Source organism: Carettochelys insculpta, chromosome 26 (assembly GCF_033958435.1).
Source record: "Carettochelys insculpta isolate YL-2023 chromosome 26, ASM3395843v1, whole genome shotgun sequence".
Taxonomy (NCBI): Eukaryota; Metazoa; Chordata; order Testudines; family Carettochelyidae; genus Carettochelys; species Carettochelys insculpta.
The window spans coordinates 1,194,186-1,217,301 of NC_134162.1; the positions used below are offsets into that span (position 1 = coordinate 1,194,186).

Below are 23,116 nucleotides of genomic sequence, written 5' to 3' on the forward strand. Positions count from 1 at the left end.
TGGCAGGGTGCTCCACACACCCGCCCTCGTTCCCTCCAGGGTCCCTCTCCCTGGTCCCCAAGGGCCTCCCTTGCCTGGGAGCCCCCTTCTCCGCTCCCCGTGGTTGGTGTGTGACCTGAGCATGACTTACCTCCACGAGGATGGCCCCAGCGGTGGCCTTGCCCACCCCAAACTGGTGGCTGACCAACCAGTGGCTTGTCCAGGGTGGCCAGCTTCCAGAGGGCAATGGCTACCCTCTTCTGCAGTGGGAGCATGGGCCACATCTGGGCATGGTGGTGCTGGAGAGCTGATGTGAGCCAGTAACATAGCTCCAGAATTGTCTGTTTGGTTATGCAGAAGTTCTGAAGCCCATGGTCCTCGTCCCAGTGCCCCAGCACCAGCCGGTCCCACCACTCTGTGCTGGTGGGGTAGATCCACAGGTGCCAGATGACCCGGGGGAGGGGGTGCAGGTGTTGCCCTGTGAGGACAGACTGTATCAGGGCAGCTAGCAGAGGCCTCCCCCCACACCGCCCCACAAGCCACAGGAAGATGTTCACAAGCAATGTGCCCAGCAGGCTGACCGCTGCCTCGAGGGGTAGAACGTCGAGGAGCTGCTGGGGGTCCATAGTGTTCCCCACTGTGGCTTCTCTCAGTGTTTGGCACCTGTGTAGCTTTGGGTGGCAAAGCAATTCTCACCGTGTGCAGGACAAGGGTGTCGGGGAGGGGCCCTTTAAGGCAGTGGCTGGTTGTGGCCCCCGGAAGGGCTTGTCCACCATGTGACCCCACCCGTGGCGTTTCCTGGCCCTTTCTTTCAAAAGAGCGCCCTGGGCCATGTGGATGCCCCTTTCCAACAGAGCAGATCGCAACCCCGAGCCGCCTTTTGTGCATAGACGAAGTGATCTTTCCAAACCGCGCTGTAATGCAGACATAGCCACGTGGGGGCCAATGTGCTAGAGCGGGGCGAGCAAACTGCTTACGTCAGGCCCTGCTTCTCATCCCTGCCCCCAGGGGGACTGCCCCAGCATTTTGCTCACCCCTGTTTTACAGTTCAAAAGGGCCCATCCATGACCCTGTCATCCGATCCTACAGACATGTCCTCGCCCCAGTCTGCAAGGAAGATGGCTTCCTGGCCTGTTTCTTAGTGTGGATGGCATTTGGATACATACATTGTCTGAACACTGCCTGCGCCACAAGAGTTTTTTTCACACTTTAAAAACTTTAGTTCTATAAAAACTGTTTTTGCAAGAGCACGCACGTGAATCAGACCATGAATCGGTTCCCCGCAGCCCAGCACAAGGAGAGCAGAAGAACGCAAAATAGTCAGTTATTGGTTCCCTGCTGCAGGTGCTGAAGCAGTCCATGGGGAAGGAGGGGTTCTTGGTTCACCTAGAATTAAAAAAGGAATGAGTTTTCTTGGTGGTCACTTGATAACAAGTAGGATGTCTTCACGTCACCCTCCTACTTGTGAGTTGGTTGATGGCTGATCAACCTGATTCTGGGGCCGCAGATCTTACCACAGAAGGGGCAGGAGTTGGTAGCTGTTGGAGGGGTTTGCTGCAGTTTTTGCCACTCTGTTCTTCTTTGCCACCCCTCCTCTTCTGCACTGCAGAAGAACCTCTCAAATTGCGCCAACCCCTTGCAGCTCTCCACCTGTCCTGAGCAAGTGTCAGCACCGATGCTGCACTTTTTCTCGTGTGCCTTCAGCACATCCTTATATTGCCTCCTCTGGCCCCCAACGTGCCTCTGTCCTTCCTCCAACTTGGAAACCAGGATCTGTTTTGGGAGGTGCTGACCAGACATCCGAACCACACGACCAGTCCAGAGAAGTTGCTGATGAATGATAACGGCTTCAGTGCTGGTCATGTTCAACTCTCCCAGGACGGCAGTGTTCGTGTGCCTGTCCTCCCAAGAGAGATTGAGGATTCTTCCAAGGCAGTGTTGAAGATATTGTCCAAGTGCCTTCAAATGACGCTTGTATGTTGTCCAGGTTTCACATGCGTTCAGTAGCACTGGAACAACCACTGTGTGTTGTACAAGGAGCTTCGTCTTGGGACAGATGTCCCGGTTTTCGAAGACGCTTTGTCTCAGATGGGCAAAAGCAGAGCTTGCACGGCTCAGACAATGCTGGATTTCCGCATCAGTGTTGACCTTAGCAGAAAGGTGACTTCCAAGGTTTCACATCCATAGGAGTTTGACCCCAGAAAGAAAGCCTGGGCTTGTGCTTCAGTTCCTTTCAAGGGGGAGTCTGGAAATGACAGAGGTCGGGTTAGAGAGGCACAGAGATCTCCCAGCCCAGACCCTACCCCCCACCCCCGTGTAGTTCATGCATAGTGGGGGGGAAGGAGAATCCCACATGAGCACACAAGCCTAGAGCAACCCAGGTCCCATTTGTGGCCTCAGGGCGAGGCTTCCAGTTATGCTGTGTGCAGGAAGGGGGCTAGCAGTAGCCTCCATGGGGGAGGCAAAGCCACGCCCCCTTCATCAGCACACTCCTCCTGGCTGGATGGGATGAGGAGGCCAAGACCCAGTGGTGGTCTCACCTGAGTTCCTGAAGCTTCCTGGTCTCAGCAGCCAGTCCATGCAGGCGGACCTGCTGGGTGGAATCAAACCTTGAGCATCCATCTGTATTTTCTTCACTCTAGGCCAGGGATTCCCAACCTATGGGTCGGGACCCAAACATGGGTCGCAATTAGATTCGTTAAGGGTCTCCAGCAGCTCGGCGTTTCAGGGGGCTCTCAAAGAAGCCATTTGCCGCTCCTTAATGCTGCCACACCCAGCAGCTATTGCTGTCAATAGAAAAGCAAATACGCATTACGCAGACAGCTTCTCCACCTTTGATATTCAGAACTATCCCAGGCAGGCCACTTAATAGACTCTTGCAGTAAGTAATTTTCACCTCCTCTCCACCCTGGGGTCTCCAAGTCTTCCTGCATTGTCAAAATGGGTCCTCACTTGGAAATGTTTGGGAACCACCGCTCTAGGTTCACTGGAGCCGCTCACCAGGTGAACTGTAAAGGTACCACCCTAGGCTGGCAAATCAGCCCTAGCCTGAGTGCTACAGGCCTCTGTTTTTGTGCAGCATAAGACTGTGTGTGTGTGTGAGAGAGAGAGGGAGTGTGCGAATTAGCACTCACATAGTATCTGTTCACCTGCCCCTGCACTGATTGCAAGGACTGGGCAGATAAAGATCAGGAAGGATGTTTGAGTCAAACATGAATTAGGAGACTTTCTGATTAGTGAGTTGTGACGAAGTGGCAGGTGTGAGGATTTTATTCCCCTGCTTAGGCTGCATGTGTGTCCCACTGTCCTGTAGCAACCCGAGGTGAGTGCCTCAGTTTCCCCAGGCACAGCATCAGTGCATTGTGCTGAGGGGACTTTCGGTGTGATGGCTGGAGGGGAGAAGATTCCCCCCCCCCCCACCAAAAATTATGACAAAACAGAACATTCAAAAAAAAAAGTCAGATTTTTCCATAGCCGTTACCTTTGGAAAAGACACTGGAGCTTTAACTGGGGGGGCAGGACTGAGTTTTTTTTATAAACTGAACATTTTCTCCAAAAATGGCTGTTTTCCAGGTCAAATTTTCCATTTCTAAACCAGTTCTCACCCGAATGTTCGCTGCTGCCCAGGACTGGCTGCAAGACGTTCTGAGGCTCCTGGGTAAGGCGGTTTGTTAAGGAACTCAAAACACCGCACTCTCGCTTTACAGACCTTGCTTTCAAAAATTCCGCTGGCTTGGGAGGTGCTAGGCTGACCGAAGCCCTGCAGGCCAGGCACCCAAAGCATAGCCACTGGTACCCAATGCACTGGTCATTCTGGACATAGCAGCAGCTCGTATGAAGTCCTAAGCTCTGATCCTTCACTGAGGGTCATGCAGGCAGATGCCTGGGACAGGATCCAGGAACCGAGGGGTTGTCTGTGCATTTCTCAATGCACAAGAGCCTATTTCCCTGAGAAAAGCTCTGGTCAGGAAGAGAGATGCTCCTCTGCTCTGCCTGCAGGGGGGCAAGAGGACAGCTAGGTTGGTAAAAGTGCTTTGGGAGCCTCTGGTAAAAGGCACTGGAGCAGACACACCTACAGCCACCAGATGGCGCAGCTACAAAGAGTCTTTACCAGGTCTTGATTTGAGCAAGTTTTCAGTTCTTGCAGAAATGCTGCACTGACCTTAGTTTTCACTGCCGGCTTTCTTTAGGGGAGCTGGTGTAAACAGCTGGAGCGTTTGCTCTCTGCCTTATCCCCTCAGTCAGCTGTGGGACAGCTGCGTTGGGCTGAGATTCCTGGAGAAGGGGAGTGTTTGCATCCTGAAATGGGGGTTTGCATGTAACTGAAACAAGTTACCCTCAGGCCCTGTGTGGCTGATTTTCTCTTCACCGGTGGGGGACGTGCACGCTCCAGATAGATGCTGCTTCTCCACAGAGGAGCAAACCCTTTATGTGGTAAACTCTTTCATATCCTCATAAATCTGTGTGCAGAATAGCCATTAGCCAGAGACACTGTTAGCACAGGTTATGGAGATACACACACACACCTCACAGAGCTGGAAGGGACCTCGAGAGGTCATCCAGTCTAGTTCCCTGCTCTCTTGGCAGGACCAAGCACCATCCTTTTTTTTTTTCTATCTATTTGCCCCAGATCCCTCAATGGCCCCCTCAAGGACTGAGCTCAGAACCCTACGTTGAGTAGACCAGTGCTCAAACCACTGGTTGCAAGACTATAGTAAACTCTTTCTTATCCAGCAGCCCCAGGACCAGGACTAACACTTGTTCAGAAGATCTGGCTAATAGAGAGGTATTCCCACCCTGCACTTATGGAAAATGTAACTCCACCTGAGGTGGTTAGAATGCCGGTTATTTGAGAGTTCCGGATAACGGAGCGCCGGATATGACGGAGTTAGCTGCACAGCAGATACACTAGAAGTTTACACGGTGCAGTAGGACTGTTGGTTGGTAAATGAAATGCTCTGCAGACGGTTTTGTTTGTTCCTGAATATCCCATCTTGTTTTTCCCTCCTGTCCTGCATTGCCAGGCCTACCTCTCCATGGGCCAGCACACGGGACTGTCCAGCCCGGGGCTGCCGGATGGGAAAGAGTTAACTGAAGCCCTGTAACCCGCTGCCAGCGCGTTGCTGTCTCTCGCCCAGGGCCTTCTACCGCTAGAGGTTTATGAAGACCCCGGGAGTCCTGCCTCCCCAGCCCGGAGGCCAACCACTAGGCAGCGCTGCCCGGCCGCCCCCGCTCTGCATTGCAGCTCAGCTGGGAGTGGGGGCAAGGGGAAGCTGCAGTCACAACCCGGCCCCGCCAGGGTGGGGGAGTCCAGCTGCGGGGCTGCTCTGGCCAGAGCGCGGAGTGCCCGCGCTTGACCTTGGCGGGGGCCCGGCTCGGCCTTAACTCCCCCCCCCCCCCCCCCCGCCTGTCCCTGCGCTGCCCCGGCCGGCGGCCGCTCCGGGAGGGGAGGGGAGGGGGGAGGCGGACCCCCCCGCGCCCGGCGAGTCTCAATTAATGCGGCTGCTCTCGGCCGGGGGCGGCACTCAGCCAATGAGGCGGGAGCGCGGCGCTCCCGACGCACGGGAGCCCGGGCGGGGAACGCGACTCTGCCGCAGTCGGGGCTGGAGGCGCCGGAGCCCGGAGTCGGGGCGACGCTGCAGCGGCGGGTGAGTGGCCCGGCGGGGGCAGCCGCTGAAGTTTGTGTTCGCCCCGGGCGGAGCCGCCTTTGGACGTGGCCGTCCTGCGCGCTGGGCTGAGCCGGGACAGCCCGAGGCGGGTCCGAGCCCCGGTACCGCCGGGCCGGGGCGGGCCGGGCCGGTGGGTGGGTCTGAGCCCCGGTACCGCTGGCTTTGCTGCACCAGCTGTGCGAGTGCGGAGAAACGCGCTTGTGCTCGGGCTGGCCGGGCCGGGGCCTCTCCCCGCCGGGTGCTGCACGAGTGGGGCTGTCCCGCGGCGGGGGGAAGCGAGGGGCGGGCAGGGCAGGTGCTGCTGTTTCCAGGCTGGGCTCCGGGGCTGCCCTTGCGGGGGGTCCCGGGGCGGGCGTGTCCCAGGGGCGCTGCGGGGGGGGAGGGAGCAGCTCTGACCCCCCCTCCGACCCCTACAGTGAGGCTCGGCCGCGCCCGGGGTGCAGGCAGCAGCCCGCCCACGAACGGGAGGGAGCTGAGCCCGGCCCTGCTCCCCACGAGCTGGGGGCCCCTTGGGCCGCTGGCACCGCCGGCCGCGCGGCTGCAGGACCCCCAGCCCCGGGGTCGTGGGCCGAGCCCACTGCGCCAAGCGAAGCTCTCAGCGTCCGCGCCGGGGGGGCCAGGCAGCTGCTCTGGGGCCGGGCCGGCGGGGGAGCCCAGCGCACACGAGGGGGCTGAGTGCACGTGCGCCCGCGCTCCCCGGGAGCGGCTGTGGGGCAGCGCCCCTGGGGGTGTGTAGCCGGCGCCCGCGAGGGCCGGGTCCGCCTCCCGCCGCGCTCTGCGCCTCGGTCCCGGGCGTCCGAGACGCGCCGGCACAGGCGGCTGCGGAGAGGCCGGGCCGGGCCCCCGGGCGGTCGCGGCACTTACCAGGTGCAGCCGGAGATCCCGAGTCATCCGGGCTGGGACTGCGGCGGGGCAGCCTCGCCTGGCGCCCCCGGGAACCGGGCCTGGGCAGAGCTGGGCTGGGAGCATTCCGGCCGGGCGGGCTGAGCCCCTGCCTGAGCCCTCCAGCGGCGCCCGGGGCCGAGGCGCTACGCTAGGGCAGCAAGCGAAGGGGAATATGCACCCGAGGGGAACTGCTGGGGAGTCAGCTCAGCGGCCTGTCCTCCCTGCAGGGCGGGGCTAGCCAGGGCAGCCCCAGCCTCGGCGAGGGAGTGTAGCCTAGTGGGAAGAGCCGGGGCTGGCAGCCAGGACTCGTGGGTGCAGGGAATTAGATCGGTTCAGCAAAGGCTGTTGGCCCAAATGGGCAGCTCTGCAGGCCCCTAACCTCTGGCTGCCAGACTCCGGGACTGGGCCACTCGACAACCACCCTGCTCTGCTCTGCTCTGCTCCCTCCCTCTGGCCCTGGCAGGACGCTGGCCTGGAGCTCTGGCCAGCCCAGCCCAGCCCCTCCGAGGCGGTGCTGTCAGAGCAGGAGGGCTGGGGGCCCCGGGGCCAGGCTGAGCTGTTCTTCAAGGCTGGGAGGTTTGTGCTGAAAGGTCTTTCCCCCTTCTGGCTGACAGGCTCCCAGCCCCGTCGCTGCTCTTTTCGCTGGGCTCGGGGTGGTGAGGGGTGTGTGCCTGTCCTGGGGGTGGAGGCAGAGATGTGGGCAGGGGGCAGAAGCTAGTGGTGCGCCGAGGGGGTCCCAGTGGTGGGAGATGGGGCGAGCAGGACCACACGGCAGCGTCGGAAATCGCAGGAGAGACGTCTTGGCACGTGCACCTCCCGTCCGCACGGTCTGGCTGTGACGCGGCTGGCGCGGGCACCTTGCACCTCTCTGGGCAGAGACAGGGCATCCCAGTCCCCCCAAGCCCTGCAGGTCCGGCCTGTGCTGCAAGGAGTGGGCAGGGGATTGCACAGGGAGTGCTGCCCGCTCTGAGCCAGCGTGGCCTGGTGCCAGGGGTGCTGTGCTGCGAAAAGGCTTCATGTCTCCCCACAGCGCCCTAAGCCATCTCCACTCGACTCTGGTGGCCCGGCCGACCCTGGCCTTCAGCCGAGCTGCAGATTCACTTCCTGACATGTCCCACCCTACAGGCGTAGCCACTGCCCAAAGGGACTGTGCAGCTGGCTGACTTTGAGATCATCGTGTGGCAGAGCAGGGAGTGTCGCTCTTACGGCTGGTGTATGACTGGGGGAAACCGAGGCAGAGAAATGAGGTCAAAGCCTCACGGCAGAGCCCAATATCAAACCCGAGAGCCTGGACTGCCAGTGCCCTCTGACTGCTAGGCGAGGTTGCCTTCCCCTGGGCCTGGAAAGAGGAAGTTCTGCTCCCAAGGGTCCCTGGTAACGTAAAGGAGAATCAAGTGGTTGCTTTAGCTCCATCAGTGCTGGGCCAGCTCTCCATCAAACACTGCCCACCCACCCTTTTGCAGCCAGCTGCAGGTGGTAGATTGCGTGCCTCAGACTGCCGGATGCTGGGGTGAGAGGACAGGCGATAACTGCCCTGTTCCGTTCATTCTAACCCAAGGCGGCTAAGTGACTTGCCCAAGGCCATGCAGTGAGACAGTGATGGAGCTGGGATGAGGGCTGAGTTGGCTCTGGCTGGGAGCGCCTGGCTGGGCGAATTGGCCAACGCTAGTCCCCTAGCCCCATCCCTGCTTCGCTCGCACAGCGGGTCCCTGGGGCAGGTGGCATGTGGCGCAGATCCCTGGTACCTCACAGCCCTAAATGCCTGAGGAACTTTCCCTTCCCTTGGAGGAAATGAGGGGAGGGAGGGGCTATGGATCCTGCCACGCCCCCAGCTCCAGGACAGCGAGGCAGGTTCTGCATCCCAACCTCGCAGCTGGGCCCCATCTCTGTCTGGCCCCCTAAGATCTCCCCACCTGGCTACAGAGAGAGAACTGTCAGGGAGGTGGAGGGGCGCAGCAGGAGTTTATCCCCGGGCTGGCACCCTGCAAACCACTCCTGCCTCGCCCCAAACATCTCATCCAGCAGCAGCCGCCAGGTTTCTGCAGGTGGATTCCCTGGTGCATGGGAACGTGCTGGCCCACATGTGGCCAAAGGCCCTGCAATCGGGGTCAGCTTGCCCCCATCCCGATGAGGCACAACGCATCCTCGTCCCTTGGGGCGTGGGCGTTGGAGGGGGGTAGGAACCGCTTTGGAGAGCTCCTCAGACCCCTGCATCCCTCCTGCCTCCCCAGCTTGTGCCGCTTGCTGTTAACCACTCGTGAGCCACCTGGAACAGACCGAGCCATGCAGATGCATTCTCTGCAGCAGCAGCAGTGCTGGGATTCCACGCGGTGCCTGTCATTTAATGAGCGGAGGGTTCTATTGGTTAATTCTCTGTGCTGAGATGATGCTGCAGATCCCCCCCCGGTATCAGACACCGTACAGAAGCGCAGTGCTGGGCGGGAGGGGGTCACCTGCCGTCTGCTGTGTCATTTCGCCACAGCACGTGTCCTTTAAAGGACTCTCTGGGACTGCTGGCTGCCCAATAGGAGCGGTGGTTAATACTCTCTGATTTGCTACATGTACGTCGCTTGGGGATCTCGAAGACTTTACAAAAGTCTCACGCCTGTTTTATGCAGGAGGGAAACTGAGGCACCAAGGCACGACGAGACACGTGCAGGGGCTTGGGGGAGAGCTAGAAATTCTGACTCCTACACAAATGGTATTACTGGGACTGGACCAGAACTGTGCCTGTCGAACACACCTCCAGCCTCTTCGCGCGTTGATTTCCGAGTTCTCTGCCAAAGGAAGTCCCGGTGTGTTCTCCATTTTACAAATGGGGAAACTGAGTCACGGAATGTGGCAGTGGCTTCTCCGAGTCCCCACAGGAAGCCAGTGGCCAGGACTAGCGCTCCATCGCCTAATCCTAGTCACGTGTTTGAACAGCTGGCCTGCACTGGCCTTCCCCGTTGTAGGTAGAAAGCAGCTGTCACGCCTGGCCAGTTCCCTCCTGGCAGGATTGTTTTGGTGAATGTTGGCCCCCTGCACACCAGGGTGGTGTTTCTGGGTGACTTACTGCCGCGCCAGGATTCCTTTGTGTGTACAGCTCCGAGCACAATGGAGACAAAGGGGAAAAAAACAGAGTTGCTCATGGGTCGAATTAGCACCGCGAGGGTTGGCCATTAGGAGGGGAACCCCTCTCCTAGAGCTTACGAAAGGACTGAGACCCTGTGCACTGGGGGGACACGGCAGCCGTCACTTTGGGTCCCTGCTGCGCGGGGCTCCGCTTCGGGGTGGGGAGGCTCCCTCCCCATTCTCGGCCGCTTGGGCCGTTCGGTGTTCCGGTCTTTGTTGTAAAAGTGCATGACAGCCTCAACAGAGACGACCTTCCTTGCAGGCGTAGCAGCCCAGCGCTGGTTCCTCTCTCGCAAAGGGCTCTCCAGGGCAGACTCAGTGCCAGTGCTGGTTCACGAATGGGTGTCTTGGGGCAGCCGCAAGAGGGAAAGATGCCCTGGCTCTGGAGATAACTGGTCATTCGGGGTGTGTCTGTGTCGCTGGCTTCCATGACCAGAGCACCGTGATTGTGAGTTTTGGGTGTTTTCCCACCAAGCTCCAGCTCCTGGAGTCAGGTGGTTATGGGAAAGTCCCGTGTGGCCCTTGAAGCAGGCAAAGAACAGACCCCAGCACGCTTTACAGCGGAGGTCTTGTGATTTCTGTAAGGCAATAACTAGCACTTCCGGAGGCCCGCCTGAGGAGTTTTCAACGCTCGGGGCTGGTGAGGCCGTTGGTTCATGCAGCCGCTGTGTGCTGTGCATCCCAGAGCCGAGCGTGGGAACCGTTACTCCGTCTCGGGTGGGAGAGGAGCTGAATTCTGCAAAGCTGTCGTTCACCCTTGGTTGTGAGGGGCCTCTTTGCTGTCGAAGACAGCATTTCCCAGCCAGGGGTACCCACACCCTCGGGGTTAGGCCGAGATCTTCCAGAGGCGACATCAGCTCATCTAGATGTTTACCTAGTTTTACAACTGGCTGCATAAAAAGCACTAGGAAAGTCAGTGCAATCGAACAGGTCATTCAGACAGTGACTTGTTTCTATTGCTTCATATGTCTGATGCTGAAATGTAAGTACAGTATTTCTATTCCAGCTCATCATTTGATAATGAGATGGTGGAACGCCAGCCCGTTGCCAGAAGCAGTCTGCTGGGGTATTTTTGCAGATGTAATTAAGTCAGTTTTAAGTGAGGTGTAACTTGATGGGATGCGAAGCAAATCTGACCCCTGAGAGGGGTACAGTGAGCTGGGCAGGCTGGATGGCACTTGTTTCAGGACCTCAGATTACCTTAAGACCATGTTTCTCAACTGGTGGGACGCGGCCCCCCAAGGCCAGAGAAGCCTGGGGGTATTATACTTTTTTTTTTAAAAAGTGGTACTTTATTTAAAAAAAAAAGTGGAGAAACTCTGCTCTAGGCTGAACAAACCCTTTTCCCTGCTGCCTGCTGGTGGCTGTGGCTCCCTCTGCCCTCAATGTAGCTGTTCTGGGCCCACGCTCCACCCCAGAGGAGGCTGCACTTCCCAAAGAGCCCTTTGATTATTCCCCCTTGCGGCGACACTCTTGCTGGGATTGAGACGTTTCAGCTGCTGTGGCTAATTTTGCCCTTCACGCTTCTCTTCTTTTGGAATGGGATTTGGAGAACGTCGTGCGTCTGACAGTATTGATACAATCAGCATAATTCCCCATTTATTAATTAGCCCTCCAGACAGTGTGCGGTTGGAACCGGAGACATCTTTCTGTCTCAGCTGTCAAAGCGCTGGTTCCCCTCCGCGGTCCAGAGACAGACGAACAGCCCCGCTCTTCAGCAGAATCGTTGTCCCCACCACGCTCTGGCGCTTGGGAGCCAGATGCCTTTGGAGCTCGGAGGGCCTGCGGTCACCCGGTGCTTTCCCTTGTGCCCCTGAGGGCTGGAAGCTGGTGCACGGTTCCCCTGCTGGAGGGGAGCCTTCTGCCGTCAGAGGCAGCTCGGTGGCTTCCTGGGAGAGGGAGGCGTGGAGCAGGGGTGTGATGGAGCTCTGAAATCAGAGTAGCCCCCTAGCTTCTGCCCAGGCCGAGGAGGAGGGATGCACGGCTGGGTCCCTGACACCATCACTGTCCCGGCCAGCCTGGGTCGGCGCCTCCTTGTGCTGGGTGGATGGGCAGGCGGTCTTTGCTCCAAGCATGAGACTGAATGCAAGGAGCTCGCGGGACAGGCTGTGGCTGTGGCGCACCAGAGGCGGTTCGGTGCAGGCCTTCTGGCCTCGCAGTGCGTGGAGGACATGACCTGGGAGGGGCCTTGACAGGCAGATTGGGTGTTTGGGAGGGGAGGGGAGGGGAGGGAAGGGCCGCCTGCGTCCACTTACACCTGACAGCCCCTCCTGGTCCCACTGGCTCACCCTCCCTGGGAGCTGCCCACCGATACGTACCGCCACCCCGGAGTCCAGGCCTGGGGCTCTGCCTTGGTTCCCAGCTCTGCGCTCCTTGCTGGCCCCAGTGGCCCCCCCGAGCCCAGCCTGCTCGGCAGGGACCTGTGGGGATGGGCTGCAGCCCCCTCTTCTGCTCACCCGGGAAACCTCTGCTGAGCTTGGCAGCTGCGTGGGCTGCCACGTGCCAGGGCCGGGCCAGGCTGAAGCGAGCTGCTCCATAGGCTGAGCCCAGCCGCGGCTGGCCGAGACACTAACCAGCCCCCTTTGGATCGCGGCTTCCGACCAGGGGCGGGGAGTGGCTCCCTGCGGCAGGACAGCTGAAAAACTCTTCCTCAGAGCGGTGACTCGGGGGGGCCCAAAGAGAGACGGGGAGCTGGGGGGTAGGACTCCGGAGCAGCAGGGGAGCGGTCTGGCTGGGTTGTTTCCTGGCAAGCGTAGTGATTGCTCCGAAGGTGACGCGGTGCCCCAGGACAGAACCGGGGACCCCTGGTTCAGCCTCGAAAGCCTGAGCCATTTGCTAGCCCAGGAGGTTGTGGTGTTGTCTGCCTGCAACCCAGGCAGCGTGGAGGGAACCAGCCGGCTGCACTAAGTGTGGGGGATACGGGATGTTAATTTTTGGTGGCGGGGGGGGGGAGGTTTATCCTGTGCAGAGAAGTCTTGTAAGTTTCACTGAAGCCCCAAGGGCCGGGGTTTCCCCAGAGCCCAGCTCCCAGGCAGGCAGCTAGACGAGGGGCCAGATTTCTAAGAGTTCAACATGCTGGCTGGGTTCTTCCGCTGACCCCCCCTCTTTCGGTGCCTGGACAGGAGCTGGGCTTTTGATAATTCTGCGCCTCTGACAGTCTGTTTCTCAGCTCTTCTGACAACCTGTCTGGGGCTTGGCCTGGGGCTGAGTCTGGCCTGGGGTGAACTGCGCTCTCTGCAAATAGCGTGGGGAAGAACGTGGTCATGGGGAGAACTTCCTGTCACCTGAAGTAGGATTTGTTCCCGGGTTGGGTGACTGTAGCTTTGTAATCAGATGGCTCACGTGGCACTCCTCTCTATGTTCAGTCCTGCGGGCAACAGGGGGTGCGGGGCTCGTTTTAACACTGGGGAAGAGGAACTGGCAGTTTGGGTGCAGATTGAATCCTGGAGCTGGAAGGGACCTCAGAAGGTTGTGTCGTCCAGCCCCCTGCCCAAAGCAGGATCAACCCCAACTAAATCATCCCAGCCAGGAGCTTGTCAAGCCGGGACTTTAAAACCTCTAGGGATGGAGATTCCACCACCTCTCTCGGTAACGCATTCCAGTGCCTCACCACCCTCCTGGGGGAAGAGGTCCCTTCCAGTCCTACTCTTCTATGATTCTATGGTAATATCTGACCTCTCCCTCCCCCTCTGTAACTTCAGCCCATTGCTCCTTGTTCTGCCACCTGTCACCACTGGGAACAGCCTCTCGCCATCCTCTTTAGAGCCCCCCTGCGGGAAGTTGAAGGCTGCTATTAAATCACCCCTCAGTCTTCTCTTCTGCAAACTAAATAACCCCAAATCCCTCAGCCTCTCCTCACAGGTCTTGGGCTCCAGCCCCTTAATCATTTTCGTTGCCCTCTGCTGAACCCCCTCCAGTGCGTCCACATCCTTTCTGTACTGGGGGCCCAGAACTGGGCACAATGCTCCAGACGGGGCCTCACCAGAGCCAAGTGGAGGGGAATAATCACTTCTCTAGATCTGCCGGAAATGCTCCTCCTAGTGCAGCCCAATGTGCCCTTAGCCTTCTTGGCTCCAAGGACACACCGCTGACTCTCTTCCAGCCTCTCAGCCGCTGTAATCCCCAGGCCCTTTCCTGCCGCACTGCTGCTTAGCCAGCCGGTCCCCAGCCTGTAACAGTGCCGGGGATTCTGCGCTTCTCCTTGTTGAACCTCATCAGATTTCTCCTGGCCCTGTTTGTAGGGCACATCGGAGGTGTTGAGCAGCGCCGGGTCCCAGGTAGGATGATGAACGCGCCTCCAGCGCCTCTGTCTTCCTCCTCCTGTGTCCTTCACCCCACGGCCAGGCTGGGGAGACGTCGTGGGGACAGCGCGCGGCGAGTCGGGGCTGGGAGTCAGCCTGGCCCGGCAGTCAGTGCCATCCCCACGCGCGACCTCTGGGAGACCCGTGGCTCCTCGCCTGTGGCGGCAGTCAGCACGGATCCAGCCGCTGCCTGTCCGCCAGTCGCTGCAGGACAACCCCCCCACGACGCAGCAGAATGGTGGCTCACCCCACCCCCTGCTCCCAGCTCTCGCCCCAGCTGCAAGGAGCGTCTCGGTCCCCGTCTCTGGTACAGGCTCTGTGGCCATCCTCACGCTGCAGGTGGGTACATCCCAGGCCTCAGTGACGGGCCTTTCCATACCCCACTGAGGCCAGCTGCGTCCTCCTCGCTTTGCAGCCAGGCACAGAGCGCACAGAGCAGCTGAAGCTCCCCCAGGGAGCCTCTGGCGAGGACAGCAGCTGGATTTAGCTCTCCAGAGTCCCAGGCCAGGCCCTGAGCCTCAACAGGGAGCCAGTGAGACAAGCAACAGTGTGAGGAGCCCGGAGGGAGGTCTGCTCCAGCTGCACAGGACAGAGCCAAAGGAAGCGCTCGGTCGAGCTGCCTGTGCCGCCCAGCATATGGGGTGGAAAGTGTTATAGGGAGATCCCCTTCTGGGCCCTCAGGCTCCCCACACATCCCTCGGGGGGGACCTGTCCTGCCCCGCAGTACCCCACTCTGGGGTGGGGGCAGTGCCCCACCGACCAGGTAGCTCGGGCAGGGAGGCCTGGCGCATTCTGCCTCCAGTCCAAGTCCCAGCCAAGCCCTGCGCGTCGTGCCAGGGGACAGAGCCTGGGGCTGGAGAGGAGCGGGGGGCACGCTGCTGGGGGGGATGCTAGTGATCGCCTGGATTTGCAGCGGCTGCACGGATGCCCTGAGAGCTCCCGGGAGCGCTCGGCGCGTGGGTTGTGAGCAGGCAGTGGCGCGCCCCTTGTGACCGGTTGGTGTCGTTTCTGGCTTCTCTGCAATCGTCGCTTTCCAGGCATGTTGTTCTCTTTGCCGAGGCAGCCGGCCTGTGACTTTCAAGCAATGCAGGTGGCAAGGAAGGAGCACGGCTCGCGTGGGCTCTGGGGCCCGGCTGGGGGTTTAATATTAACCCCCTTGCCCTGAATTTCCTCTTGGCGTCAGGCTGATGTTCTCGCGCGGGGTCACTTTTGCCCAGACTCCTCATCTAGGGGCACGAGGCAGCGTATCCGGAGCAGGGAAACTGCAGGTTGCCTGGGGCTTGCGCAGCCGGGCTGGCAGCTCAGCCTAACCGCTCGCTGCTGCTCTTTGCTCGGACACCCCTCCACGCAGCGCTGCAGCAGGAAGACACTGCACCAGAAGGAAGCCCCCTTTCTTCCCTCCTGCTCCCCCTTGCAAGCTCAGGGTCAGCCGCTGCCTCTGCTTGGCTGGTTTCCTGCTGCACAGCCAGCTCCCCAAAAGCAGAAGGGCGGAGTACGCGTGCAATAGCCCCGCCGCCTGCACAGGGCGAATGCAAACGCAGGCGGCGATGCCTGCAAAGGAACTGGCGCGGTGCCTGCCGGCAGCCCCACCCCCACCTCTCAGCAATGTTAGGGAGGGTCGCCGTGAACCGGCAGGCAGCAAACCGCTCTCCAGCCAGCCTCGGGTGCTGACTTCAAGGTCGAGCCTGAGCGCCACGCAGGCGGCGAGAGGGGCCAGGGGATCGCTCTGCTGGGCAGTCCGGGAGAAGAACCCGCCAGGCAGCTGGGCGGGGCTGCGTTTGGAGAGGGGCAGGCTGCTGGGCTGAGCCTCAGGAAGTGGGGGGCTGGGGAGAGGCGCCGAGTGCGGGTCTGTAAAGGTGGCCACGCGCGGCCTGCGCACTCTCGTCCCCGCTCCTCTCGCACTAACACACTCGCTTGCTGTCACGCAGTCCCGTGCACAGCCCCCGGGGGCAGAGAGCCCTGCGCAAGGTGGCGGCGAAAGGCACAGTAAGCCGGGGGTGGCCTGTTCTCCCATCTCCCTTTACACTGGGAAGGGCTCTCGCCTCCTGCCTCGCTCGCAGGACACTGGCTGGGACCGTTACCTGGGAGGACTGGGGTCTTCCCACGTGGTTCTGTTGCTCAGACGAAAGGGGAAAGCAGACAGGGAAACAAGCAGAGAACTGGCCTCCTCCAGTCTGGGGGGTTCTGGCGGGAGGTCCAGGAAGCTGCTTGGTGCAATCAGTTGCAAGGCCTCATCTCTCTTAGGAGCACCAGTGTCCCTTGGTGAATCCAGGACAGATCTATCGCAATGGCCCAGCCTCTTTCGATGGCTCTCAGGAAACATCATTGATTGTATGTTGGGCTGGTCCTACCTGGCTTGGCTGGCGTCGGGTGGCTTTGACACAGAGCAGCCCTAGTGACTGCAGTCAGCCACCAGCAGAATTTACCCAGGGCTGATTCTCCATCACTGGAAAGTTTTAAATCAGGGCTGGACTTTTTCTGCTCCAATTTGACCAGGAGTTATTTCAGGGAAACGCTCTGGCCTGCGTCATGTAGGAGGGCAGACTAGATGGTCAGCGTTGTTCCCTCTCGGTTTAGAGTCTGTGAACAAAGATTCTTGAAGGAACATTGAAAAGACGTGGAAGTTGGAAGAGATTCCAGAAGACTGGAGAATAGCAATTCTAGTGCCCATCTATAACAGGGACAACCCAGGAAATTACAGACCAGTCAGTGCCAGGAAAGATAATGGAGCAAATAATTAAGGAATCCATCTGCAAACATCTGGAAGATAATAAGGTTATAAGTAATAGTCAGGAGAAAATTGTCAAACCGACCTGGTAGCTTTTTCTGGCTCGGATAACGGGCCTTGTGGATAAAGGGGGAGTGATGGTTGTGGTACACCTGGCGTCAGTAAAGCAGGTGATACAGTGTCACGTGACTTTATCAGTCAGCTCGGGAAGTGCAGCCGAGGCGGGTGCGTGAGTGGTTGGATAACGGAGGGTGGTTAGTGATGCTTCCCAGGCGGGCTGGAAGGGAAGGACAAGTGGGGTTCTGGTCAGTGTCTCTCTCAGTGATTTCCCTGTTGCTGTAGTGAGTGCGCTTATCGAGTTTGCAGCTGACCCCAAGCGGGGAGGGGGTTGCAAGCGCTGTGGAGGATGGGGTGGGAATTCAGAATGATCTGGACAAACCGGAGCCGTGGTCTGAGGCAGACGGGCTGAAGTTCAATCCGGACCCATGCAAAGAGCTACCGTTTGGGAGGAACACTCGGCCTCGCGCACACCGAATGGGAAGGGACCCCTAGGAAGGAGCGCAGCCGAAGGGGTGTGAGGCGACAGTGGGACCTTTGCAAAAAAAAGCAAACCTGATTCTGGGCTGTGTTAACGGGTGCTGGGAGCGAGACAGGCGAAGTCATTCTTCCGCTCTGCTCTGCTCTGCTCGGCCCTGCCCGGAGCGCTGCGTCCAGTTCCGGGCGCTGCGTTTTAGGGAAGATTTGGAGGAGTTGGACGGGTCCAGAGAACAGCAACAAAATGATTAGAGGTCTAGAGAATACAGCCTGTGAGGGAAGACTGAAAGACCTGGGCTTGTTTAGTTTGGGGAAGAGGAGGCTCAGGGGGGACACGTTTAAAAGGGTGTTACAAGGAGGGGGGAGAAAATTGATTTTCCTCGGCCTCTGAGGACAGGACAAGGAGCAACGGGCTTAAACTGCAGCAAGGGAGGTTTGGGTTGGACATTAGGAAAAAGTTCCTACCTGTCAGGATGGTCAAACCCTGGAATAAGTTGCCTGGGGAGGTTGGGGGATTTCCATCGCTGGAGACGCTTAAGAGCAGGTTAGGTAGACATCTATTGGGGATGGTCTAGATGGTGCTTGGTCCTGCTGAGAGGGCCGACCACTTCTCAGGTCCCTTCCAGTTCCAGTGTTCTGCAAGTCTATCAACCTAGGTCTCAAAGAAGGACTTTGCCAAGGCTTTCTGCGTCCCCGCTGAGCAGAGCTGCGCAGCCAGTAGGAGGAATGGGGCTCGCTAGAACCTTGGCTTCTAGCTCAGTCCCGGGGGGGCAGAGGGTGTAAGGATTACGGCAGGGAACTGCGAGGCAGAATCCCTTGGTTTATTCCTGATTCTGCAGGCAATGGGCTCTCAGCCAAGAGAAGGACTTGAGCGTCTTCCTCAGTCCCTGACTCACCGCCTGACTCGGGGCACGTCACCACGCTGGCCTCTGCCTCAGTTTCTCCTTGGTGGAAGTGCTGTGAGGTTTAATTCCCTGAGACGTTTGCGGGCTGCTGAATGACTTGGGGAGGCGATGGTAAAATAAACTCCATGTTACCAGGGATTTGGGGGGAGGCTCTTCCCTCCCCCCAGCCCCACCTAGAGAGGTCTACCAGTGGGAAGAAGACACTTTGCACAGCCTGGCCTCTGGGGGCACCTCACGCTTTGGACCCTGGCAGGGTTTGAACCTGCAGCTTTGAGCACCCCGCTGCAGGCCTCATTTAAACAGGGAGCTCTTGAGGCCTGAGCTGTCATTTCCTGTGTGCGCCCAGAGCCCATTCCCTACAGGCTCTGTAGCACCAGGCACTTTTCACTCTACAAAGCCTAACTCCAGCCCAGAACGGACGGCAGCGATCAGCCTGGCCTTGGCTGCGTGGCAGGTGGTGAGACAAGGCACCCAACAGCTGTTGTTCTGGGGCTAGGGGTCAGAAATACTCCTCTTTCGACCGAGTTTCTTTCCTTCCTCCAAGCCCCTCGCACGTCCCATCCCTGGACTCTCAGTTGCTCTCGGCTGCTTTGACCCTGAGATAATGACGCATCTTTCTCGCCCACCACCAGCCTGGCGATGACTGACCCTAAAAGTGCCCGTGGGGCATGCAGCCTTCATGTGCTCTTGGCCTCAGAAGGGCGGCCGTTACTGAAGCCAGGGCTGGGGTGGGATGCTGCGCAGTAAACCCTGGAGAAGCACCATTTCGATTGGCACTTAACTCGCAATAACGCTAGTTTAGAGCAAATCGAAACCGCTCCCCTCTCCCCTTCAGGCCCCGCTCCCCCCGCTGGGAGAAACCACCCTGCACGCAGCTGTGTGCCCCCCGGCTGGGAGAAGCCAGGAGCTGCGTGGCTGTGTGCGCCCCCCCTCACCTGCCAGCTTCCTGCATCTGGGCAGAAGCAGAGCTCTGCGGAGGCTCCAGCTGCCCCCCTGGAGAATTCCAGGGATCTCCCCAACGCCCCCCCCCGCAATTTACACAAAACTTGATACATGCGGAGGTTGCCCAAGACTCAACCTCTGATAAATCGAGAGATTATTGCAATTAGCTTGAGCAAGTGCATGGGGGTGAGTGAGTGTGTGTGTGTGTCTTTGAGTGAGGGGGTGGCGGCTCCCCGCTAAACGTGTGTGTGGGGGGGTGCGAGTGAGATGGCCGGTAAGGACAATAGTGCACTTGTGGTTGAATGTGCCCATGTGGGAGTGGGCGGCAGGGGAAGGCCCAGTAAAACTCGCTGCACACGCGTCCTGCCAGCAGGAGCTTGGGCGATGCGGGCGTCCCAGGAGCACCGATCCCTGGTGTGCAGGTCTGGCCGGTGGGAGCGGGCGCACCCCAGCGCCCAGGAGCCGGCTGGGCAGGAGAGGTGCCTACGCACGCTACTGCTGCTGCCTGCGAGCGTCCTGAGGGCCTGGGAGCTGGCCGGCTGCGGCAGAGCCTGCTGTGCCCCCGGCTGCTCCATTGACTCGGGGCCTTGCAGCCCAGCAAAATTACCTCTGAGCCTGGCTGCGCCCCGCTGATCCGGGCGCGCGGTGCAGGGAAGCAGCAGCAGCAGCAGCTCCTGGAGATCTAGGGGGCCATCCCCGGTGCAGACTCGCACTGTGGGGGTTGGGTCCCACCTTGCACAGCGGGTGGGGGTGGCTGAGCTTAGCTGCGCACGCAGGGCCAAGCCCTCGGAGTCTGACCCCGCCAACCCTTTCACGCGCCGCTGCTGCGATGCGAACCACGCTCTGGCGCGTCCCTGCGCCCTGCAACCTGAGCGCAACTCCCGGGCTTTGCCCTTCGCCAGCCTATCCCGGGGGGGCGGGGGGATTTCCGAACCCCGACGTCACCGGGCACGGGGAGGGAGGAAGGTGTAACGCTGCCCATTCTGCACACGGGGGCCGGACCCAGGAGTCCAGCCCACCCCACCCCGGCCCTGCGCTGCGCACTGGACGGAGGTGGCTCCGCACTGGCTGCTTGGAACCCTCCATTCCGAGCGCGGGGCCTGCTCCGGCCGGCAGGTCTCCGCTTCTGTCGGGAGGGCCGCGCGGAAGCAGCTGCGCGCGCCGAACCTCGGAGGCCTTTCGCTGAGCAAGGGCCCGGACGGCAGCTGCTGGGTGCTCGGCGGCGAGGCTCGAGCCGGCCTCCCGCGGGGGATCGGTGGGGCAGCAGGGCACGCGTGACTCGTTCCCTTCCCTTCTGTAACACCGCTGCCACGAGGATCTCCAAGCACCTGCCAAGCCCCAGGCAGCCCTTTCCCGCGTGGGGCAAGTGGGTATCACCCGAAGCAAGGAAATAAGGGCCTGGAGAGGTCAGACTCGGGAGGCCTGGGGTCGGTTCCCAGCGCTGACGAGAACGTCCTGGCTGCCTGCCTCAGTTTCCCCTCACGCCCTTTGCCTCGTCTCTTCACTCAGCACAGGGCGGAGCCCGTCTCTCGCTCCGTGTTCGTGAAACAGAACCGCTGCGCCACCCAGGCCCTCCCCGAACAAAGCTCACGTGAGATCAGCCGGGACGCTTGTGGCCAAGCCAAGACCCTGCCCAGAAATCCTGCTTTCCTCTTCGCTGCTCTAGCCCTAGACTAGTAGCAGTAACCCTCGTCCACGCCTACGCCTTGGGGCACAGGCATTGGTGACCGTTCGCCAGCGTCCCCCGGCCTGGGCGGTCTTCTCCGGGTCTGGCCAGGTGTATCCCGTCTTGTAGCCTCTGCCTTCAGGTCTCTGCACCAGGTGTTTCTGGGGCTCCCTCTTTTCCTTCTTCCTTGTGGGTTCCAACGTCAGGCTTGCCTGGTGACGACAGTGGTTGGTTTTCTGAGGGCACGTCCAATCCATCCCCGTCTTCTCCCCCTGATTTCTTCTTTGGCCGGTGCTTGGTGAGTCGGTCTCCACGGGGCGTTGATGTGTGGCCAGTGGAGCGGGAGGATTTTTCGGAGGCCGTTATCGATAAACGTCTGGATTTATTAGACAGTCCTGTGTTGTTCTCCGAGTTTCTGCAGCGTGCAGTAGGACTGAATTGACATTGGAGTTGAATAACCTGACCTTAGTCTAAGAGCTGAGCTGCTGAGCATTCCAGGTGTTTGCCACGAGAAGAAAAGCTGGTCTTGCTTTCCCAGCCCTCGCTCTCACCTCAGCATCGGTGCCCCCCTCCTTATCGATGCTGCAGCCCAGGGACGTGAAGACCCCAACTTCTCCCAGTGCCCTGTCCCAAGTATGACTGTGTCTGTGCTATTGACGCTGATTTTCAAGATCTTGGTTTTCCTCTTGTGGATGTTCAAGTCAAGTGTAGCTGAGATGTCGACAAAGGGCGTTTTCTCAAGGTTCAAAGACAGACTAATAATAAATAAGTAAAAAGATCTCTGGGTCTGTTCAAAAACATCCAGATTTGGCCCAGGGCCTATCTATTGCCTCCCCCTGCGTTGTCCCACCTTCCATGGACCTAGCAACAATGGGCTGTGCTCAGACACCAACTAAGTGCCATAAATTCTGGGGGTTGGGCTTCTACTAACTGGTTGCGTGACCTCAGGCTGCTCATGACTTCGCTCAATCTCTTCTGAGCCTTTGCCTGTTTATGATGGAAACTCTTTGGGGACAGCAGTTGCCTCTAAGCAAGTGACTGTACAGCACCTGTCACAGGGGACCTGAGCTTGCGTGGGGATCCTAAGAGATGCTGTAGTATAAACTAGTCACAGAATCACCAAACACTAGAACTGGAAGGGACCTTGAGAGGCCATCAAGTCCAGTTCCCTGCCCTCTCGGCAGGACCAAGCACTGTCTAGACCATCCCTGATAGATTTCTATTTAACCTGCTCTTAAATATCCCCGGTGATGGAGATTCTGCAACCTCCCCAGGCAATTTATTCCAGTGTTTTATCACCCTGACAGGAACTTTTTCGTAATGTCCAACCTCAACCTCCCTTGCTGCAGTTTAAGCCCGTTGCTCCTTGCCCTGTCCTCAGAGGCCAAGGAGAACAATTTTTCTCCCTCCTCCTCCTCCTCAGTGCTTTTTTTCCTAGGAAAAAAGGTGGCTGAACTCAAAGCCCAAACTGTCCCCTCCCCCGTGTGGCCCCAAACCACATCCAGGCTTAGCTTCACCCGAACCCGCACCCAGGCTTAACCCCCCTGCTACTCCCCTACATGTCCCCAAACCTCGCCCAGGCTAAAATCTTAGAGGGAACATTGCCAGCCAGCCAGCCATCCAACTCTTTAAAACACTTCCGTGCCAGCATTAACTTTCTGTGTACCACCACTAACTTCAACAGTGGGATCCTGCAGACACCTAGCTAGAAGAAACCCATGAATCAGCACACCGACCTTCAGACCCCAGCACAAGAAACCATCAGCTGAACACAGCCAGGCCTTCAGCTATCACAGAACATGCTCTGAAGAGACGTCCCCAACACCCACCTTCACACGTTTAAAAGTGCCTTCACCAAACAAAGACGCTCCACCAGCAAAGGGGATTGCAGCATAGAACAGGCCACATTTCCGATTGTCTGCCCTTTATAACTGGACAAGGCATGACAAAGGCCAACACAAATGGTTAAGAATATGGAGCAGCTTCCATTTGAGAAGAGATGAAAAGTATTGAGACTTTGCAGCATGGAAAGGACACACCTCAGCTGGGATATGATGCAGGCCTATAACATCAGGAATGGTGTGAAAATAATGGAGAAAATGAATACGAACATTTTATTTACTCCTTCACGTAGCACAAGAATTAAGGGTCACCCGATGAAATTAATAGGCAGCACCTTTAAAACAAGCAGCAAAAGGTAGTATTTCTTCACACAATGCTCAGTGAACTCTTGGGACTTTTTGAAAAGCTGTTATTTCATGAAATCAATACACAAAATTATTACATATTAAACGTGGATATGCTAAGAAGGAGCCAGATGCTATCTTTAGGACTTGGTTTAAGGTCAGCAGAAGGACGACATCACAGGTTGACTTGTACAGTAGGCTCACAAC

The 23,116-nt window shown here is 58.7% G+C and overlaps 1 protein-coding gene and 1 long non-coding RNA gene across 3 annotated transcripts in view; one reads left to right on the plus strand and one right to left on the minus strand.

Annotated features, from left to right (window-relative positions):
* Positions 1–2,078: 2,078 nt before the first annotated feature.
* Positions 2,079–6,607, minus strand: LOC142001932 (uncharacterized). Its single transcript, XR_012642585.1, has 3 exons — positions 6,513–6,607; positions 2,520–2,765; positions 2,079–2,224 (listed from the first exon to the last, which is right to left on the minus strand). It is a non-coding gene; the product is annotated as an uncharacterized LOC142001932 (long non-coding RNA).
* SYT2 (synaptotagmin 2) overlaps positions 5,491–23,116 on the plus strand; it is a 182,347-nt gene continuing 164,721 nt past the window's right edge. Inside the window, exon 1 of one of the 2 annotated variants that reach the window (XM_074977593.1) lies at positions 5,491–5,627. The gene's annotated coding sequence lies outside the window, so the exon portion shown is untranslated. The remainder of the gene's footprint in view (positions 5,628–23,116) is intronic. The other variant, XM_074977594.1, reaches the window with a different exon arrangement.